Source organism: Typopeltis vanoorti, chromosome 8, assembly GCF_054136105.1.
Source record: "Typopeltis vanoorti isolate ZY-2024b chromosome 8, IOZ_Tvanoo_1.0, whole genome shotgun sequence".
Classification (NCBI taxonomy): Eukaryota; Metazoa; Arthropoda; class Arachnida; order Uropygi; family Thelyphonidae; genus Typopeltis; species Typopeltis vanoorti.
In genome coordinates, this window is record NC_143556.1 from 36,966,122 (window position 1) to 36,979,264 (window position 13,143).

At 36.6% G+C, this 13,143-nt stretch overlaps 1 protein-coding gene across 8 annotated transcripts in view; it reads right to left on the bottom strand.

Annotated features, from left to right (window-relative positions):
* Positions 1 to 13,143, bottom strand: part of LOC150103932 (mitochondrial potassium channel ATP-binding subunit) — a 320,223-nt gene that overhangs the window by 53,063 nt on the left and 254,017 nt on the right. The window lies entirely within an intron of this gene.

Genomic DNA, 13,143 nt, shown 5'->3' on the forward strand with positions numbered 1-13,143 from the left:
ATATTGCACTATTATGCTGGGTTAATTTCTGTTAATATTTTTATTATTATTAGGGGCTAGTGTGCGAAGACAGATGCAACAAGTGACACCTGTTTAAAATGCATACCTTATTATAATATTGCACTATTATGCTGGGTTAATTTCTGTTAATATTTTTATTATTATTAGGGGCTAGTGTGCGAAGACAGATGCAACAAGTGACACGAGCTGTAAAAAAAAGATAAGTATAGTAGCAATGAAAGATATTATTGTGTTTATTTCGTGATACTAGTATTTAAGTTTGTGCTATTGATGATTTTTTTTTTTTTTTGCATAATTATGTAGCATTTGTTTAGTATTTAGTTAGGATTTTAGGATCTCAGTATTGTGTCCATGTGTAGTGATTATATTCAACATCGTAGTCACCAGTTTCAGTAACACCCCTAGTTCATTTAATACCTAGGCAAAGATTTTGTAGCTTGCTATGCATGTGGTATATATACACATCCTGTTGTTTGAAAATGTGTCAGGTGTGACACAGGAATGTGTATGTGTGCAAATGCAGGCAGTGGGAGTGTCTCAATCTCTGGATTTAGTAGCAGCAGAGACAGTGCTTCAGAAAATGTGATTTTCAGTTTGTGGATGTCAGGAGTGTGTTGGAGGATGGATAGAATGTCAAGATAAAAACCTCCATATAGATTTAGTCTTGGGTAGTTTAACAGACAGAGATGGTTTGTCTGATGATCATGATTGTACGTGTGTGAATGGCAGTTGAAAGCATAATGTTTGGGGAGAGAAACAGAACTGCTGAGAAAGGAGATGGAAGGAATGAAGACTGGGTTGAGGAGGGTGAATAAAGATCTTGGGAGAATAGAGAGGTTGGCTAGTGTGAGAGGAACAACAGTAGGTGTGAGAACAGCATCAGAGAGCATGGCGAGAAAATGGAAGAGCCAGCAGAAGAGAAGAAATTGCAGAAAGATGAAAGAGTGTAGAAGCAAGGAACTGAGAGTGAGGATGGAAAATGGGAAAGAAAGGAGAGAGAGAGAGATTGCAAGCCATAAGAGTCAGGGATGCCAGTGAGAGAAGGATGAATGAATCTATTCGAAGTGTCATATATGGAGATTTGATGATTTGGGGTGTGCAGAATAGAGTGCCAGAGAAGTGTTTGCCTGGTGGAATGATAGAATGTGGGGCAATGACAGCAAAGAGGGGGAGAGCCAGTGGAAGAGACATGGTTGGGACAAATGATGTGAGAGGTAGCGTGAATTGTGTAGCACGAGATTTGAGGTTGATGTTAGACATAGTGCAGCAGAAATGTGTCCAAAGATAGTGAGCATGTTACTCTGGTATGATAACGTGGAGTGGAGGAGAAAAGCAGTGATTATGAATGAGATGATAGCGAGAATGTGCAGGAAAAGGGGTCTGGAATATGTGGGATATGCTTGAGAACAGAAGGGAACTGTATGCAAGAGATGGATTGCATCTGAATGCAGACGGGCACAGGCATTTGGAGAGAGTGTTGTTTTCTGGGCAAGTGAGTGAGTCAGGAGACAGTGAAGCTAGAATTGTACAAATGGAATTTTGCAGGGATGGCCTCATGTGAGGATAGTAGCTTGAGAAATAAGACAGTGTACAATATATTACAGAGTTAGGTGGAGTATGAGGGAAGTAATAATGGCAAAACACTGGTTTTTCTGTATACAAATGCTAAAACATTAGGAATAAAGGTAATGAGTTCATGGCACTGATTGACTCAGTCTCTCCAGAGGTTCTTGGTATGTGAAACTTGGTTAACTGAGTAAAATGTTCTACCAGAGATAGAAATCGAAGGGTATAGCATATTTCGGCAGGATAGGGAAGGTAAACATGGTGGTGGTGGAGTGTTACTCATGATAAGAGATGAATGGTGAACTTTCAGGGTGGAGGTGGAGAATTTCAGTGGAAATAACACTAATGGCTTGAGAGTATGAGGTATGAAATGGATCTTTATAGGACAAGATATTTAGTGGGATGTTGCTACAGACCAGAGAATATAGATGATGATGAGCAGGAAATGTTTAGGCAAATTAGTTTGGTAAGTGCAAAGCAGGTGATCGTTATTGGAGACTTCAACTACAGCGACATAAACCAGACAGAGGAGACAGCATGCAGTAACAAGGGAACTGAATTTTTGGATTTCTTGAGAGACAATTCTTTTAGGCAACAGGTAGTGGAGGGAACACAAGGATCAAGAGTTCTGGATTTGGACATCAGAGGATCTGATTGTGACTGGGATGGCATATTTGCCCTCCCATTGGTGAGAGTGACCATGCAGTCCCGACTTGGAGGATGGAGAGGTATCAAAACAGACGTACGTTATATGGAATTATAAGGCAGGTGACTATCATAGACTCAGAAACTAGCTTGCAGCAGCGCAATGGATGAAACAATTTAAAGGAAGATGAGATCATTGGTGCATGGGAGATACTTGACAAAAAAATTGTTGACAGCAATGACTTGTATACTTCAGTGAAGAAGTTACAACAATCTGGAATCAAATGGATGACAAAAGGAATAAAAGGAGAATTGTAGAAGGATGGAAGTTTGTTCACTTGCCTAAGCTACCAATTATATATTTGGTTTAATCCTTTATCCAAGTGTAAGCAAACAAAGTTTGTGCCTGAAGTATTTTCAGGACTGGGGAAACTCACGGTAAAGGTGGTATACGTTCTCATCACTTGCCTTAGTATCTCCCATAATGCAAAGCACATCTCCTTGCAGACATGTATAATGCTATTCATTAAGAGAATGGCCACTACCCAGACCAGTTTCGACCTTTATTGAGTTGCAGTTTAAGTAAAGATCTCTCTAAAAATTAGGCGGTCCCCCAGACCACTCCTTACGACTGACCAAAGAATCATCCAACTCAGCGGTAGCTCCACCCCACCACCAAGCAGAGTCATAATCTCAGCGGTTGCCCCACTCAGAGAGAGAGGCAAAAACCTACCCCCTGAGCAGAGCCATAATCTCAGTGGTGGACCCACTCAGAGACAGGCAAAAACCCACCTCCAAGCAGAGCCTCTCACATTTCAGGGAAAGCAACCACTACATCAGTGGGAGCTAGACCCACAGGTGGTGTTACTAAGGTGGAAGTAATGAAGAAGTCATATTTACCTATAACAATTTTCAAAAGGTGTTACACCTTATTATTAAAATTCTCTGGATTAGAGGTAAGTTGATGGAAATTTTTTCATTTGGCTATGCTACCAATCATATATTTGGTTTAATCCTTTATCCAAGTGTAAGCAAACAAAGTTTGTGCCTGAAGTATTTTCAGGACTGGGGCAACTCGTGGTAAAGTTGGTATAAGTTCTCATCACTGGTGCCCTTCCCTTAATGCATAGCATTATACATGTCTGCATGGAAATGTGCTTTGCATTATGGGAGATACTATGCATTATGGGTGGTATAAGTTCTCATCACTAAGGCAAGTGATGAGAACTTATACCACCTTTACCACGAGTTGCCTCAATGCTGAAAATACTTCAGGTGCAAACTTTGTTTGCTTACACTTGGATAAAGGATTAAACCAAATATATAATTGGAAAATTGTAGAAGAAAAAGAGATTGCGGAAGGCATATAAAGAGAGAGGTAGAAAGCAGTAGCATAAGGAATATAAAGCTCAGGGAAGGTGGCTAATGATAAGAACAGAAAAATTAGAATGTGAGAGGAGACTAGTGTACTGCAATGAAAGGAGAAGCCCAAGGAGTTCTTTTGCTATGTGGCTAGTAGGTAGAAATATGATTGTGGATGAATTACCTTGCTTGATAGAGACAGTTGGATGACCAAAGTAGATGACACAGTTCAGCAATTCAATGATCATTTTATTAGGATGGCCCATCATGGTAAAGGCTTTATTCCTATAGGGATATGGAGATTAGAAATAAACAAAGAAGATGTATTATGAATACTGAGCATGATGTAAGTAAGGCAATGGGACTAAATGGGATTTTTCCACATGTTTTAAGAGAACGTGCTGTGAAAGTGACTGTGCTACTGACCTGACCATTTAATGAAAGTTCTTGCAATGGGGCAGATTCATGAGGAGCAGAAAGAGGGTAAGACAGTGCTGTAGGATATCTTCTATGTAGCAATATAAGATTATCTTACATTTTTTTTTTAATTTTTAGTGACAGCCAACTTTGGCTGTCAAATAAATTTGAATAAATAAATAAATTAAAAAATTAAAGGATAATTTTAATATCATTATATGTGTAAAAATTTCACCAAATATAAAATGCTAATGCATTATTTCTTGTAATCAGAAATTTCTTTAGTAATGTTTTCTATAAAAGAAATCATGCTAATAAAGAGCTGTAGTCTTGTTTACATGCTGGCCTGGTTGACCGAGTGGGTAGCATACCCTCTCTCCAACCAACAGGTCATGGGTTTGAATCCCACTGCAGATATGGATGTTTGCGATTACCTTACCTCATGTACTGCTATAACTTTTGATATGGTGCGGTATGATATTTTGCTGTCCTTGCACCATTAAAAACATAAATCGTCATCTTGTTTACACAGTGAGTGATTTTATTTTCACCATCATGTTATTTGTCATGCCAAGCAGTAATGCATTTGTACAACATTTGTATTTCTAAAGAGGAAGTTGATATAGTCAGATAAAAAAAATAGAACAGCTGTTGTTGCTGCTGATTAGAACTGAATATGTTCTGAAAGTTGGAAAGGGAGAAATATAGTTTAAAGGAAAGGACATTTCTTAAGCCAAAGAGGTGAAAAAGAGTATTATGCAGAAAACAAACAGTTATCCTAAAATTAAGAGATGAATTTCTTTTAAAGCAAGCTAAGTTGGAGAGTAGATAAAAGTGATAAGAAGAATAATATAGATTTCTCCAGAAGCAACAGTTTCTTTTGATATGTTAAGCAGTAAACTTATTCTAGTTGTGCTCAAGGATCCATTTTTCCAGAAGAAAAAATTAAAGAGAAATTAAAATTAAAAAATTAAATTAGATTAAAGAGATTGAGTGAGAGGCAAAATGTAAATTTAGGTATTGTGTAGGTGTAACAATATGTGTATAAAACGTTTGTTTCACAAGTGTATATATATAAATCTACATTGTATATATAAATCAATGTAGATTTATATATATATTCATGCTTGTGGAACAAACATTTTATACACAAACCTGTAGATTTATACATACACACTTGTGAAACAAACATTTTATACACACCACACTGTTACACCTACACAATACCTAAATTTACACTAATATTATTTCTTTGTAAATAAAGATATTAATTTTGAATTTACTTTGCCTCTCACTCAATCTCTTTAATACTTAGGCTAATTTATTTGTGTAATAATATTCCAGTTCTGAATCTGACTCTGGTATAACCATCACCCTTATGCCCATTGCATAAGGGTGATGATGGTAGAATGGAGGCATCAAATTACAGACAGATTTGTATTTTTTCTGTTCTTGTTAGGATTTTAGAAAAATGGATAAGAAATATTATACATGTGCTCTTGTTTTTGTAATCTAGTTTTCTTTTATAAAAAAAGTTACAAGAGCAGTTTTTTGCAAAGGCATTTGATTGAGTGCCATATAAGTTGGTATTTAAGAATATGGGTTTAGATATCAGGTTAGTGACTGAATTGGTGACTGCTTTCCAGTAGATATCAGAAAGTTTTAAATGGGGGAGGAGCAATATCAGGAAGTAAAAAGGTTTCAAGTGGAGTTCTACAGGGTTCAAGACCCAGACCATTACTGTTCAATCTTTATATTAGCAATACTGTAACTGGATTACAGGCAGATATTCAATTGTTTGCAGATAATGTAAAGCTGAATAAGGTAATTAAAAGAGTATTGTGGCTCCTCAAGAGGATTTGAATAAGCTGGAAAGATGGGAAAATGAATGGAGATATCAGCTTAATACACCTAAATGTAAGGTTTTGAAATTTGGGATCCATTTCTTTAAGAATAAGTTGACCAAGTTAGTATCAATGTCAAATTATACTTAAAGAAATGGAGAACCAAAGGAACTTTGGGTGACTGTAGATAGAAATTTAAAATTCAGAAGACATATTGCAAAGACTGTGAAGAGAGCCCAGAGATTGCTGCAACACTGAAAAGGATATTGACCAAAAAAAGGTAAAAGGGTGGTGGTTCCACTGTATAAAGCTCTGATCAGACCACATCTGAGCACAATAATCCACCACAATGGATTATTGTGCTCAGATCTGGTTACACCAGGATTTGAAAGAATGAAGTAACCTTGAAGAGGGTTCAGAGATGGATAACAAAAAACATATAGGACTGTACAATGTTGATTATGAGGATAGATTGATGACATGGAAAATACAGAGTTTGGTGGATAGAAGATAAAGGTGAAATATTATTGAGACATTTAAGCTACTGAAAGGTATTTCCTGATAAACTAAGGAGGTTTTTCATATGGTGTCATAAGAAGAAAGGAACAAGGACAAAGGGTCATCCCTGAAAGTTTCAAAAGGCAGTGCTAAGAAGGTAGGAAATAATTTTTTTGCATGGAGAGTGGTAGAAGCATGGAATGCATTGCCTGAGATGGTGGTGAGAGTGCAAACAATGGAGTTTAAGGAGTGGCAGTATGATAGACTTTGTTGTCTAAGGTGGACCTCCCACGATGAATCTTATGACTCCATAGAGGTCTGGAATAATAATAATAATTACTATTATGCATTTTGATATCAAGAATATCATTGTTAAGATGGGACTCAGTAATCCCTGCGATCTGCAGCTTAATTTCTCTAATTATTAATTTAAATCACAAGAATTTATTCTTCAAGCTTTGCATTATTGTATAACATAAATGTTTCTGTATTACAATCACTCCTCGGAATATCACTGTAATGTTAATACAATCACTCCTTTTCCACCTACATCCAGTCAAGTGCTTCAGTCTGAAGCTTTTATACAAAAACTTCAGAGTGAAGCTTTTGTATAAAAATCTACATATAAAAAATTCTAAAGGTACAAAGAATTAAACATGTATGATACTGGTTTAAAATATGTCTATACACAATGATATAAACTAGCATACTGTAAAAATTTTAAAACATTAAATACATCCGATAAGATATGGCTGATTGTATAAAGGTCAAATAGATTGATAAATGCATGAAAATAATGACAGTACTCATTAGAAAAATGAGGACAGGCTAATAAAATACAATGAATGGTTAAAACTGTTAAACAGTATTCACACACAGGAATATAATAATTCCTCAATATTTTTGATGCTTGAAGCAGTGTAAAGATTTGGAATGTAGAATCTGACAGGGCAACTGAGAACACTATTTGACAAAATTAGTAGACAAAAATTGTTTAAAATATATACCAAACCAACTTCTACGATCCATTCAAGAAATATATACAGGAAATAAAATAGCAGTTAAATTAGAACACATCTCAGAATGGAAAGATATATCAAGAGGAGTATGACAAGGATGTACCCTCTCACCTCTGATTTTTAATACATATATAAATAAAATTATAACAATCTGGAAACCGTATAACCCATTTGGTATACAAATAACCCTACAAATGAAGAAAGATACACTACTATTTGCAGATGATCAAATAGTATTAGTTACGTCAGAAGATGATTTACAAAGATCATTAAAATCATTAAATAATATCTCGAAACAATATAACATGACAATATCTAAAGAAAAAACAAAAAAAAATGGTATTCAAAGGAGAAAACCCATAAGAAGTAAAATAGTGATAGATAATAAAATACTAGAACAAATAAATACTTTCAGATACTTGGGATGTGATTTATCATACGAAGAAGGAAAAAACAGACACCAAAATATCAAACTTTGTCAAAGTAAATGGCATAATAAATAATATATTTAAGCCATCCCTAGTACAAAAACACACTAGAATAAGACTATAATGTCTTGTCAAAACAAACTCTACTATACGGAAGTGAAATATGGACTATAAAAAGGAAAGATGAACAAATTCAAACAGCAGAAATGAAGTTTCTCAGAAAAACAGCTGGATATACCAAGTGAGACAATAAAAGAAATGAAGAAATTTTACAGTATGAACAAAAATGGATAGAACATTTAAATTGAATGGACAACAGCAGACTACCAAAAATATTACACAGATATAAAATAAGTGGAAAAAGAAGAATTGGAAGACCAAGAAAGAGATAACATGAGACCAGAACAGGCCACCTGGCCTAAAATCCATGTTAGGAAGAAGAAGACATTTAACAATCAATGTCTACTCTCTACTACTCTCTGCCTGAATGCAGAAATCCCATCCTATATATATATATAGAGAGAGAGATTTTTCTTTATATTTATATTAACTTGGATTCATATACTCTTTTCATAGAAAGTTAACCCAATCTGCAGAGTCAACTGTGTTTATCAATTGCATGGCATGTATTCCCTGGCTAGTTTGTGTGTTTTGCAGGAGGAAAAAAACTAAGCTTTCTTGGAGGGGATCCCATCAACTTCTATATGAGACTGGCTAACTAACCTTCAGCTGAAAAGTCCTTATAAACATTATTCGTGTCACAGACTAGATTCAATATATGTCATATTTTCTTTTGTGTTAGGATCAACAGTTTGTAATGGATAACTGACTTTCTTCTTAGAAACCTAATACTGCTTATGATATGGCAGTTAATCCTAATAATTTTTTAAGGAAATTACAATCATCTTCATCAAATTCCTAATATGTACATAATTATGATAGTACTACATGAAAAAGTTACACCATTACTAACTTATGATCAACAATTTTCCTCCAAATTAATCTGTAATCTGTCAAGATTCCAATATTATCATATCTTATATTTCTGTCTTTATTGCACTTTTTACTGTATCAATCCATCTAAATCGTGGTCTTCCTCTGGGTCTTTTCCCTGGCAACCTGGCAAAGAACACTTGTTTTGCTAATCGTTTCTCTCCCATTCTGTTTAAGTGACCATACCACCTGAGATTAGCTCTGCTAACACATTCTTGGATGCTAACAATGTCAAGTTCTTTCCTTATATCAGTGGTTCTTAATCTTTTTACTGGCCCGCACCCCAGTGAACTTCAATTTACATTCTTGCACCCCCCTTGAAAAATGTGTTTTTTATTTGTTAGAAAAGAAAATTTATTGCAAAACAATTTATTGAAAAATATATATACATATATGTATCAACATAAAATCAAAATATCTAAATTTTTAGTGACTAATTTGTTGTTGCTTTTTCATAATAATATTTTGAAAGCGAGGTTCTTTTTTCGAAAGGGCTATGCGCATATCATCACTTTCATTTAAGCAATTTTGGGTTTTTGTTTTTATGTGCAAAAGTGATGAAAATCCCATTTTGCAAAGATAGGTGGTAGCAAATGGTAGAAGTGTCTGCAAATGTGCTGCCTTCGCCAATTGTGGAAATGATTCTGAGTACACCAGAATTGTTCAAAATCCAATTTTTCAAATTCCATTTGAATATGTGCACTGACTTACATTTCAATGAGATCAAAAAGAAATGGATCCAGTATCCACCTCTGCTCTTTGCTAATATCTCCCGTGGAAAAATATCCATGAAAAGAATCAATCAATTGTTGAAAATATATTACAATTTCAAGTAAAATTGTGAATTTTTTTTTCATTTACCAGAACAATTTCATCAAGCCAGGGAAAGTTTACAAAATTACTATTTTCAACTCGACGTATCCAAATTTTTAGTTTTTCAATAAAAACAAATAATTTTTCACTAGATGTTATTATGTTCTTACCATACCCCTGCATTGATATATTTAATTCATTTAGGTGAGCGAAAATATCTGCTAAGTAGGCCAATTGAATTACTGCATCTCTTCTTTCAAAGTCTTGAACTAAATTACAATTCTGGTTAGTAAGAAACTGAATAATCACCTCGTGCATTTCAAAAACCATGCTAAGCATATTCCCTTGTTGAGCCCTCTTATTGTCAGTGGGATAAAGAAGCACACTATGGTTAGCACTGATTTCTTCGCAAAAAAGATGAAAGATATGATGATTAAACACCCTTCCTTGAATATAAGTTACTATGTTTACCACTGTAGCTAAATATTTTTTAAAGTTCTCTGGCAATGTTTTAGATGCAAGTGCATGGCAGCAACATGCAATATGTTATTGTAACTTGCGGTTGTTTAATCATCATATCTTTCATGCATTTTTGCGAAGAAATCGGTGCTAACCATAGTGTGCTTCTTTATCACACTGACATAAGATGGCTCTCCAAGGGAATATACTTAGCATGGTTTTTGAAATACGCGAGGAGATTATTCAGTTTCTTACTAACCAGAATTGTAATTTAGTTCAAGACTTTGAAAGAAGAGATGCAGTAATTCAATTGGCCTACTTAACAGATATTTTCTATGCTTACCACTGTAGCTAAATATTTTTTAAAGTTCTCTGGCAAAGTTTTTGATGCAAGTGCATGGCAGTAACATGCAATGTGTTATTGTAACTTGCGGTACTTCTTTTTTGGTGTAGGCAAAAAAGGTGTAGGAAACAGTAGGAGAGAGGGAATGAGAGAGATGTATGGGAGTGCTAGAAGAGGAGAGAATGGAAACAGTAGAAGAGAGAGGTATGGGAATGAAAGAAGAGGAGAGAATGGAAACAATAGGAGCGAGGGAATGGTAAGAGGTATAATGTATGGTGACTCAATGATCCGTGGTGTTCAAGATAGGATGCGTGAGGAGTGTTTGCCAGGAGGAACAATAGAAAGGGTGGCTATGGCAATTAAGAGAGGTGAAAGGGTGGATGAGATGATTGTGATGGTAGGAATGAATGACTTGAGTGGTAATGTAAGTCGGGCAGCGAGAGATATGAGATTTTTGCTTGAGACTGTACGGAAGAAGACAGAGAGAGGAAAAATAGTGTGCGTATTGCCTAGGTATGATAATGATGAGCTGAGCAGAAGAGCGGTGATATTGAATGGCATAATAGCGAGAATGTGTGACAAGAGAGGACTGGTATATGTGGATGCTTGGAGTGCGTTTGAGGAAAGAGAGGAGTTGTATGCGAGAGACCGTTTACATTTGAATGAGGAAGGACGTAGGCATCTGGAGAGATTGCTGTTCTGAACGAGACAGTGTGTCCCAGGGAGGATGATAGCAGGGGTGGCCTCTTGTGGGAATGGATACTTGGGAGAAGGGAGACAATGTCAGGTAACACTGAGCCCAGTGGAGTCTAGAAGGGATAATGCTGGGTATAGAAACAATGGCATTTATATGCTGTATACTAATGCCAGGAGTATCCGGAATAAGGGAGAGGAATTGGTGGCACAGATAGCATCAGCCTGGCCAAAAATTATTGCGATCACTGAGACGTGGTTGACAGAAGGGGATATAAAAACAGGAATAGAAGTCGCTGGGTATAGCATTTTTCGCCAGGATAGGAGGGGGAAAGCGTGGTGGTGGGGTGCTGCTTATGATAAGTGATGACCTATGTCCTCTAAGAGTGGAGAATTTGGAAGGAAGTGAGACAAATGATTTTGAGAGCATATGGTGTGAGGTAGAGGTAGGCAAGACAGGATATTTAGTGGGGTGTTGCTACAGACCCAGGAGCACAGAGGATGGGGACCAGGAGATGTTTAGACAGCTAAGTTTGGCAAGTGCAAGAAGAATGATTGTTATGGGAGATTTTAACTTCAGTAGTATAAATTGGAGAGAGGAAGATGCATGTAACAATAGGGGAATGGAATTTCTAGAATTCTTGAGGGACAAATGTCTTAGGCAACATGTAACAGAGGGAACAAGAGGTTCAAGAATTTTGGATTTGGTTATAGCATCAGAAGAGTTGATAATAACTGAGTTGACGTCTCTCCCACCAGTTGGAGAGAGTGACCATATGGTGTTGACTTGGAAAATGAATAGACATGCAGGAGTATCAAAGAGACGGGAACTTATGTGGAATTATAAGGCAGGTGATTATAATAGTCTTAGACGCCAACTTTGGGAAGTTTCATGGAGGGAGGAATTGGAAGGCCGGGATATCACCAGTGTGTGGGAAATTGTGAAAGAATATTTGTTATCAGCAATGGTAAGTTGTATACCACGAGTGAACAAGTAAAGTGGATGACAAACAATATTAAACAGGAATTGCATGCGAAAAAGAGGCTATGGAAGAGATATAAGGAGATAGGTGAAGAGATGCATGAGGAATATAAGACACAGGCCAGAAGAGTGACTCGTGTGGTAAGGAAAGCGAAACTGGAATATGAGAGGAGATTGGCCCTAAGATCCAAAGAAAATCCTAGGGAATTTTTTAGCTATGTGGCCAGTAGGAGGAGAAATGACTGTGGAAGAATGATATTGTGGGATAAAAATGGGAATAGAGTGACTGATGCAGAGGACATAGTGGAATTGTTCAATGAACACTTTATTGGAGTATTTCATCCTAGAGGAGTCAGTTTTAATGCTAGAGGGATAGGACTGGTACGAGGTCCGGAGGTACAGGAGGAGAGTGTGTTTCAGATACTGAGTACTCTGGATGTCAGTAAAGCTGTGGGACTGGATGGTATTTCGCCACGAGTTTTGAGAGAATGTGCTAGGGAATTGACAATACCCTTAACATGGCTTTTCAATGAAAGTCTGGCTTTGGCAAAGGTGCCCAGGGAATGGAAGGAAGGTAAGATAGTGCCATTGCATAAGGGTGGTAACAGACTGGAAGTGTCTAATTATAGGCCAGTCTGTGTGTCATCAGTAGTTGTTAAGATCTTGGAGAAAGTAGTGAGGGACCGTGTACAGCATTGGGCAGATGAGGGTAATGTTATCTGTGAGAATCAACATGGATTTGTGAAAGGACGCTCTTGTTTTAGCAATATGCTAGCCTTTTATAATAAAGTTACAAGAGCATTAGATGAGGGAAAGGCATATACTGCAATTTTCTTAGACTTGGCGAAGGCATTTGACAGGGTGCCACATGATAAGCTGATATTTAAGTTGCAGCACATGGGTCTGGATGTCAGATTGGTCAACTGGATTCAGGATTGGCTGTCTGATAGGTATCAGAGAGTTGTGTATGGTGGAGCAGTTTCCAGGAGGCAGAGGGTTACAAGTGGGGTCCCACAGGGCTCAGTACTAGGACCTATATTGTTTAACCTTTATATCAATG